The sequence below is a fragment of the Nothoprocta perdicaria genome, unplaced genomic scaffold (assembly GCF_003342845.1).
Source record: "Nothoprocta perdicaria isolate Ctin4 unplaced genomic scaffold, notPer1 scaffold_12, whole genome shotgun sequence".
NCBI classification, from domain to species: Eukaryota; Metazoa; Chordata; class Aves; order Tinamiformes; family Tinamidae; genus Nothoprocta; species Nothoprocta perdicaria.
In genome coordinates, this window is record NW_020454316.1 from 7940347 (window position 1) to 7948633 (window position 8287).

Consider the following 8287-nt stretch of genomic DNA (forward strand, 5'->3'; position numbering starts at 1 on the left):
TTTGAAGTGACTGTCTTCCTTTGGCACCCATTTTTCAAAACCATGTTGTGACCAGTAACCGCTAACTGCTCATAACATCCCCTGCTGCTAAAGAAAACAGCCAAACTGAAATCAGGAGAAGTATAATTTATCTAATTATTTTTCCTATGCTAAAATGATTCAGACAAGGAAGCAAAAAGGGCAGGACTGAGCGCCATGAGAAACTGAAAATGAAGAAAGGAAAATCACAAAAAAATCAAAAATCAAAAGCCTAAGTCTTAACCAGAACAAAAATCAGAAATGACATTATAAAAGTGACAACCATAAAATTGATTTTTTCTGATTATCACGTTCATGAATGATGGCAGCTTGAGTGATCTGTGTTGCATCAAGAAAGATTTAATCTGGCAACACAAGGGAGAATTACTTGTCTGAAAATCTCTGATGTCCATGTTATGTGAGACTATTAGCAGCTAGCCCAAGTATACGAGAGAAAAAAACAATTTGATATTTAATAGAAAAGCATTATTATTGTTGCACTTAACTGTCAAAGAGGTGTTTTAAACCTAATATAAGTTGGCTAATTTGCTGTAAAATCCTGAAAGAAAATTGGCTTTTAACCCTTTGCATAGATAATCTAAAGGGTGTATCTGAGGGGTGGTAGGTATCAATCTTGGCTACCTAGAATTATATGAAAAAGTCTATTCCAGTAAAATTTTTACTAAACTGTACCTATYATGCTATAAAAATACTCTGTCCTTCCTCCTTACAACAGATAGTCTAAAATTGAATGCAGTAATCAGACTTTGTACAAGRAAATAAATGAAGTTTCAAGCAATGTTAATAAGCAATATCCTTTCCTGTACTCTGAAGAGCTTAGAGTCCATCTGGTGAACAAACGCTACAGGCTTATCTGAACTCCAACTCGCAGGCTGACTCATAGATGATTTCGAAGCACATTCTGTAATCAGTAAAAGACAAAGACAGTTATTTCAGATTAAAAATTTGCATTTCTCTTAGAAACAATCCCATTGCATCAACCCCATTGCATCAAAATTTAGGTTTCAGATATATTTCATCATGGTGAGTTTTTAGGGGAAAAGCTACCTGGGAATTCATTGATTTTTCTAAGAATAGATACCTAGTATACTCAGGTATCCAATATTCTTAAAAGAAGATCAGTGAAGAATCCCAAACACTTACCAAATCTGTGTATTCCTAGAATTTCAAAAAATCTTAGCTCCTTTTCCTCTTAGGAATAGAAAAGATTCAAAATAGACCGTGGGCAGGTTTTTATACCTAGTCTGCAACAGTGGTAGAGCAGAGGTATCTTCCTGAAAAGAGGTAATTCTCCCTTTCAATGACAAATTCATTTTTTTTCTAGACTTTGTTGCTAACAGGAACAATATAGCAGCCCTAATCATGTTAGTGAAATATTCCGCAAATGGAGGACATACCTTCTCCCAGAAAAGTGGGCAGTCTCCAGGCTCTACATGTCAGATCTGAAAGAATGAAAGAGGTTAAGAAGCTTCTCTAAGAGCTTGATAAAGATTTCCCCTTCCCAGACTAGAGTTCAGTGTCTGCTCTGCAACGCGTCCAATTCATTGCTTCCTTTCTTTAAAAAGAACAYGGGGCTGGGGGCGGGGAGGAAATCCCAGCATGTTCCAGAACTCTAGAAGAAAGGGAAACATATCTTGATTTTATTGGAAAAAAGAACTACAGCWCTGTTATTAACTTCTTTTACATTCTCCTTTTATATTAATGGTTTCCATCTACATTCTTGGCCATTCAGGTCTATTGTATCAAGAATATTTATTATTCTGTATCTTCTTTTCATAAAAAACCCCATGCCCCTAGATTCCATTTTACATTTAGCTCTTTTCAGAACGAGTTAACAGGCCAGTTAGTATACTTGGACAGAACTCACCTGGAGGTCAATGGAGATGGGTATGCAAGGGACATCTCTCGTTTTGATGTTTTTATACAGCTGCCAAGCCAGTCTTAATCCTCTGTGGTTTTGTCCTGTTTGCAAACACAGACTGCGTCTCTGTATATTCAAAAGTTACTGTCACTGTAAATGCACAAGTCAGATTTTAAATCCCAGCATTTAATTCTGGAAACAATATTTATAAAGTAGCAATATAAATCATTCTTATTTTCACTTCTGGTTCAATATAGTCAAATCTAAGTAACTACTTTTCCAGGTTCACTTTATATAAATCATGCAATATAAATTCCTCCTCCTTTCTGAGAAAAAAAAAGTTGTTCAGRACCTTAGCATATGCCTCATGTTAGAGAACTGAAGGATAAAAAATGAAAAAATTACTCCTTTCACCATCACGTTAAGGTCTCCCTTTTTCTGTAAAGTCTTTTATCATGTAAACTTTYTACTACCAGCAAGGAGAAATGTCATGTATATGTACTTTATATACAGCCCTCTGTGTTGTGACAGCTTTTTATTTCAGCCAGTGGCCCAGGATAATCATGGAAGGATTGCCCATCTGTTCTTGCCATGTGGCTTTCTATCTTAAACAAGGAGATATTGCAGTTCACAGCTTCCTGCAATTCTTTTTTTCTGATGTTCCATCATTAACTAGAAGTTGTGTTATTATCYTTGCGCGTTACTGAGTTGAGAAGCCTGAAAGACTCTTGAAGGTGACCTACTTTGGATTAGCTACGTTGAACCAGCCCCTGACTGTTGCAAATGGCACCTTGTTTGGATGCAGATAGGAAGGGAGACTTGAGCTCGAGCTTTCATTCTCAGTCCTTCTAGGGATGGGTGTGTGTGTGTGTGTGTGTGTGTTTGTGCACGTGTGTGAAATGCACACGTGTGTGTGCATGTGTGCGCGCACACACATGCACGTGCATCTAAATGACAGGTGGCACCTGAAAAAGGAAAATCAAAAGCAAAGAAGGCAAGAACACTTAAAGGAAGGAAGGGGGGCTTTCACATATAGAATGATACTGGAATTTCTGCTTGCAAAAAAAAAAAAAAAAAAAGACTTCAGTTTTTCAAAACACTGTTAGGGAGATTTTCAGACTATATTTATTTTAATGAAATACCAATGCAAAGTTATGGGTAGAGCTTTTCTTCAGTACTTACCTGCACCATTCTCCTTGTGTCTAATCTCTTACCTTGACATCACTGTAATTTGCTACAGAAACAATAATTAGGATTTTTTTAGGAAAAAGAGTATAACTCTCTTTTTGTCTAAAACTGAAAAAGTAATATTTTTATAGTCTTATTCTTAAACTTCTAAAATGATACAAGTTCATCCAGCTTAAAACTCACTACAAAAATGTATCTAGTAAAATAGTACAACTGTTCTTTATAAAGAGGGATAATTGTGGTAATTGATTTAATAGCTCTTTTTACTGCAGGAAGCAGGGAAACTGTTTCTGACTGCAGGTCAAGGCCAGGACTTGCGGTGTTGGCAGGAGTGCCTTGTGTGTCCTCTGCGAGCAGGGGGATGTGCTTGTGCCGCTTGACCACCTCCCTGAAAGCAACATGCTGGATGGACGATTGTGGCTCATATCAGACCTTTGGCMTCTTTGAGAATTAACTCTTGGTTTTAGTGTTTCAGGAACTTGCTTTTACCTCTGGCTCGTATCTTCCATTGCAAGAAATAAACTCCGCAAATAGCAGCAGGAGCTGKGAGATTCACTAAAAGTAAACATGTTCCTCTAGGGAACAAATTCACATTTTTGCAAGGCTTGGAGACAGGTTTTTGAAGCCCTATGGAGACTGAGGAGCCAGAGGAAGAGTCCCATGAGTGAGCTAACTAACCAGCAGCTTTGTAGTAACAGACAGCAGAGTACCTAGAAAATAATCTACATTTGTACAATTCTGGCTTGAAATATTTCTGCTTTGAGGAATTCAAGGATGGTGAGTAAAGAAGGGCTAGTAAACCAATCTACGYACATCAACAGCTCCATCAAAAACAGCGGCCTGTGATTTTAGAGCCATGTAAAGACAACACAACACAGTGGAGATAGCTGCTCATAACGCTTAAGCTGTGCCTGCCATTATGCTTAAGTAGTGGCCACTTAGGCACACATGTAATCAGTGGTTTGTTTCTGGTTGGCGTGCCTGCAGCTGCATGAATCACCTACCTACAAAGACAACCACATTATGTCGCATTATATCACTCAGTTTTGTAACCATCTTTACATGTGTTTCAATGCCCATCAGGAGCCATCCATTTTGAAACTTGGTGTTTACTTCGCATAAGAGACACTGTGGATCCAATGACTTTTCAGCAAGAGCCACTGCAGACAGTGGTTGCTTCTTCTCAGGGATCTCACTGAGAAAGTGTTTACACAGGCTGCCAAGTCCTGAAGCTTTTCCTTCTTTTGGGCCTGCCTGGTAAGATGAAGGTATTTGTATGTTTGCTCTTCTACCTTCTGAATAACACGTGTTCCTACCACAACAAATCAGTGCTGAAACGAGTGGCTTCTTCCACCCTTCTTTCATGAAGCTGCAGGCTTGGCTCATGCCTGGCAGCTTGTGTGCCTGTAGAACAGTCTGTCACAGGAGGCCACGCGGCGGCTGTGGCACTGGCACCATGCACAGCAGACACTCACTCTCCATATGAGAACTCATACAAGGCACTACCTGTCATCACCCTCTACAGCTGTGTAGTGCATGTGCTACAGCACAATTACTCAAATATCTACTGCAAAATGCACAGAAATTTTTGAATATTCAAACATTCTATGAATAAAATACCTTAGCTCTCAGAATACATATTAAGGGCTGGATTTTAAATTACAATGCTTTTCCCCAGGAGTGACATTAATAAGTATTACCTCTTTAGGAAAGGCAGGGAAGGTTTAGAAAAGAAACTAAATATTATTCATAAAAAGCAGAATAAATAAGCAGACCCTGTAGTGATTATGCATAAAACTATTCAAACATACTCCTGTTGTCTCTTAAGTCTTTGACACTAAATTATAGTATAAAATAACTTATCCAGGAAATTCGTATTATAAGTTACTTGCATATAATATGCAAACCACCTTTGAGGTCAAACAAAATGTTAAGTTATCGTACAAAAATTAATTCTGATTGATACTGAACCATGTAATAAATTTTATCATAGGAGTTCTAATTGAATACAGCCCAAATACTCAGCAAAGTGACTGTGAAAATATAGGGCTCTCCTTTGTCCTGGAATGGCTTCTAATGTGCAGCTGCTACTGCATGTACCACCGGGACAGCATAGCCACGAGGTCAACGTTGTTTTCAGGCACTATTGCTGCACTAGGAAGCAGAATATTACTAACTGTTATCTCGTATTTTATCTTTGCAGGCACAAGCCAGTTTGCCTGACTGTACCACACTAATTTGTAAAACTGTTGCTAAAACATTGTTGCAAATACACTAAGAAAACAAGCATGACTGCAGGTGTCCTGCTCGTAGCATTGACTGGTTGAGTTTCATGGCCTTGATCTCTTGGCCTCACTTTGCACACAATGTTCATCATCACAGTTACCTGTTTGCGGTCGCAGGGGAATGTCAAAGATGAAGCTGGATTCGACTACCCTTTCTTTTTGGAAGTAGCTGCTTCAAGACATCACTGGGACAGAGTGGGGAGAAGAGGAACACTTTTTTTYCCACCTGTTTTTGTATACAATTTTTCTGTGACTAAACAAACATTTATTTGAAGTGCTGTCAATCAGACGTATTTTTCAACCATTAAAATATAAGTAAAACGTCAGCATACTGTGTATTTKTTAGTAATGATTTCTTGTGTGTGAGATGTAGTTAAGTGAACAAGGTAATTTCCTCGTTAGCAAGATGAAGGGCTCTAGGTTTCTTCTCAGTCAGTTTTATAGAGGTAAATCAAACCTTTATTACCTCTCCCCCCAGTTCTCCTGATTTGCACAGCTGCTGATGAGACGACAGGCTGACCCTACCCTATGCTGAACCTTCCCAAATAGCCACAGTTCTTGCCTGGAATCTGACCCCTTCATTTTGACAGTACAGTTTATTAGATTATATATAAACTTAAACAGATTCTCATCTCAGATTTGGATTTACCCGAGCACAGACCGAAAATGTGAACAGGATCTATAAGGTGTCTTTTTTAAGCCCCATGTTATGAAGATGGAAACGTATTRTGCCTTTTGTGCATTAGTCTTTCCTCTGTGCTGCGCTTAATTGGCAGAGCTTTTCAGAAAAGATTCTGCTCTGCAGAGATCTGACTGAGGCCAATCTATATTAGGCACAATATTCAAGATGACTCCATGCTCTAATGAAAAATATGAAAAAGCTCTATCAGATACAACCCTTTTTGYCTTACTTTTTCACTGCTGTTGTGGTATCTCATGGGATTCCTTGCAGAGCAGTTAAGTGATCTATGCTGAGGTTTCAAAAGCAAAGATAATAGGAACTCTATTCATGGGCTAAATACTTAGCTGCTTTAATACAAGATGTGTAGGAGCAGCCCCTAATGACATTCAAATCTTGTTATTGCTGTGCTTCACTGCAGGATGTACTTGGTTTTGTGGCAGCAAGAAACAATTGTCAGAGAAGACTGAAATTCTGAACAGCAAATAAACCCCAGGGCATGGCAAGATGCTGCCCAATCTGACCTTAGAGCCGTGTTCCTCGTTCAGCCTCCTCGTACAGGCTTCTCACTTACAGCAGTGCAGGCGAGCGACACTCGGTGCTGGTACCGCGCCTGCCGCCACAGCCGATGACACTCCAGGTGCATCAGTTCCTCACCTCGCACTAGTTTCCAGCTTCCATCCCTGCCCTTTGCAAGAGCCYCCTGCCTGGTACTGGTGTGTCGGCCTGTGAGCGCTCCCCTAAAATAACTGCAATAAGCTCTGAGCCTTCACTATTTCTGGGCCTCATGTCCCACTTGCCTTTTCCTGCATTTTCCATGGCTTGCTCGAGTCCCTTCCACACACAAGTACTCCCCAAACTGGCAGATTTGTTTACTGTGTGGCAAACAAACAAACATTTTAGTTGAATACACATTATTTCATTGCTCTTTCAGCCTCTAAAACCCTATGAACCATCTTCCCCACAAGGAAAAGTTGTAATAGAAAYAGATTCAGCAGCCTATCACAACAGGGTTGGTTTTATTCACTAATCCATTAAAGACTTTAAGTATAAATATTAGAACCTTAAGCAAAATGTAAAGTTGCTGCTTGAAAGCCAGGCTCCCATTATAGCACATAAGCTAGCTAGATTAATGGATTAAGAAGCCTGTTTGATATTAGTTCAACTTGTTTCACACACAGAATAAGAGATTAGAGAAAAAAAATAAGTCTAGATGGAGAATCACTGGCTGAGTAAATTGTAGAGCTTATTCCTAGGTTAAGGCCAAAGTATTTAAGATGCACAAGTGAATCTGATGTTCAAATGCCACCGAACTTGAACACATGTTGAAGACATTTTAAGTCTCTTTGAAGAATGTGGTATAAAATTTGCTGTATAAGGAATGTTAACATAGCATATGCATAAGAAATGTGGAGGCTTGTTAGCTAGAAAGAGTAATTTTCCTGTTTTGAACATAAAAGTAACCTTCTGGACTGACCATAGGCAGTTTCTCAGTTTCACACGATACAGTACAAACTGCTGGAGATGCTGAAATAACCTTCAGAAAGCTTCTGTCACCCAATTGACCATAATCACTACCCTGCTTATSCAGCCTCAACTAAACCTGATATCATGATGACAAAATGAATCATTCTAACATATGAGCTCTGAAATGCAGATAAAATGTTCTAAAGACATAAATACAAGATCCAATGGATCAAATAGTGAAATTTATAATAGCTCATTTCCATGAAACATGACATTTTTCTTTCATGTTTCCTTTATATCATTAACATTTTGCATGTGCATGATTATAAACAAAGTATATCACTAAATTAAATGATAAAAAACATTAAATATGATGAAAAATAAACATGATGAATCTACATCATTTAGATTTTAAGTTTGATGTGAATCACAGTCACTGCCATCAATGGAGGACTAGGTCCTCAATCCATTCTTACAAACAGAACAATAGTTTCAAATACTTCTCTCCATTTTTATCCTACTTCCTATTTTCAAATGTGATGCCTTTTTCAGGTAGCAAATTCACCTCCTATRAAGAATAGATGGGGATTCATTTCCAAAGAGTTACACTGCTTAAATAAACTTGTTTATATACTTATTTATTGGTATATGATTTAGCAGAAATTGCCAAGTTTATCATAGGCTATAAGCACACATAGYATAAGTTACTGTAATTCAGATGACAAATGGGAATTTGTAAAGGTGCAGCCACATAGTTTTATGGTTGAG

At 38.4% G+C, this 8287-nt stretch overlaps 1 long non-coding RNA gene across 1 annotated transcript; it reads right to left on the minus strand.

Annotated features, from left to right (window-relative positions):
* Window positions 1–300: 300 nt before the first annotated feature.
* On the minus strand, window positions 301–2098 carry LOC112960011. Its single transcript, XR_003251693.1, has 3 exons — window positions 1907–2098; window positions 1437–1481; window positions 301–940 (listed from the first exon to the last, which is right to left on the minus strand). It is a non-coding gene; the product is annotated as an uncharacterized LOC112960011 (long non-coding RNA).
* Window positions 2099–8287: the final 6189 nt, after the last annotated feature.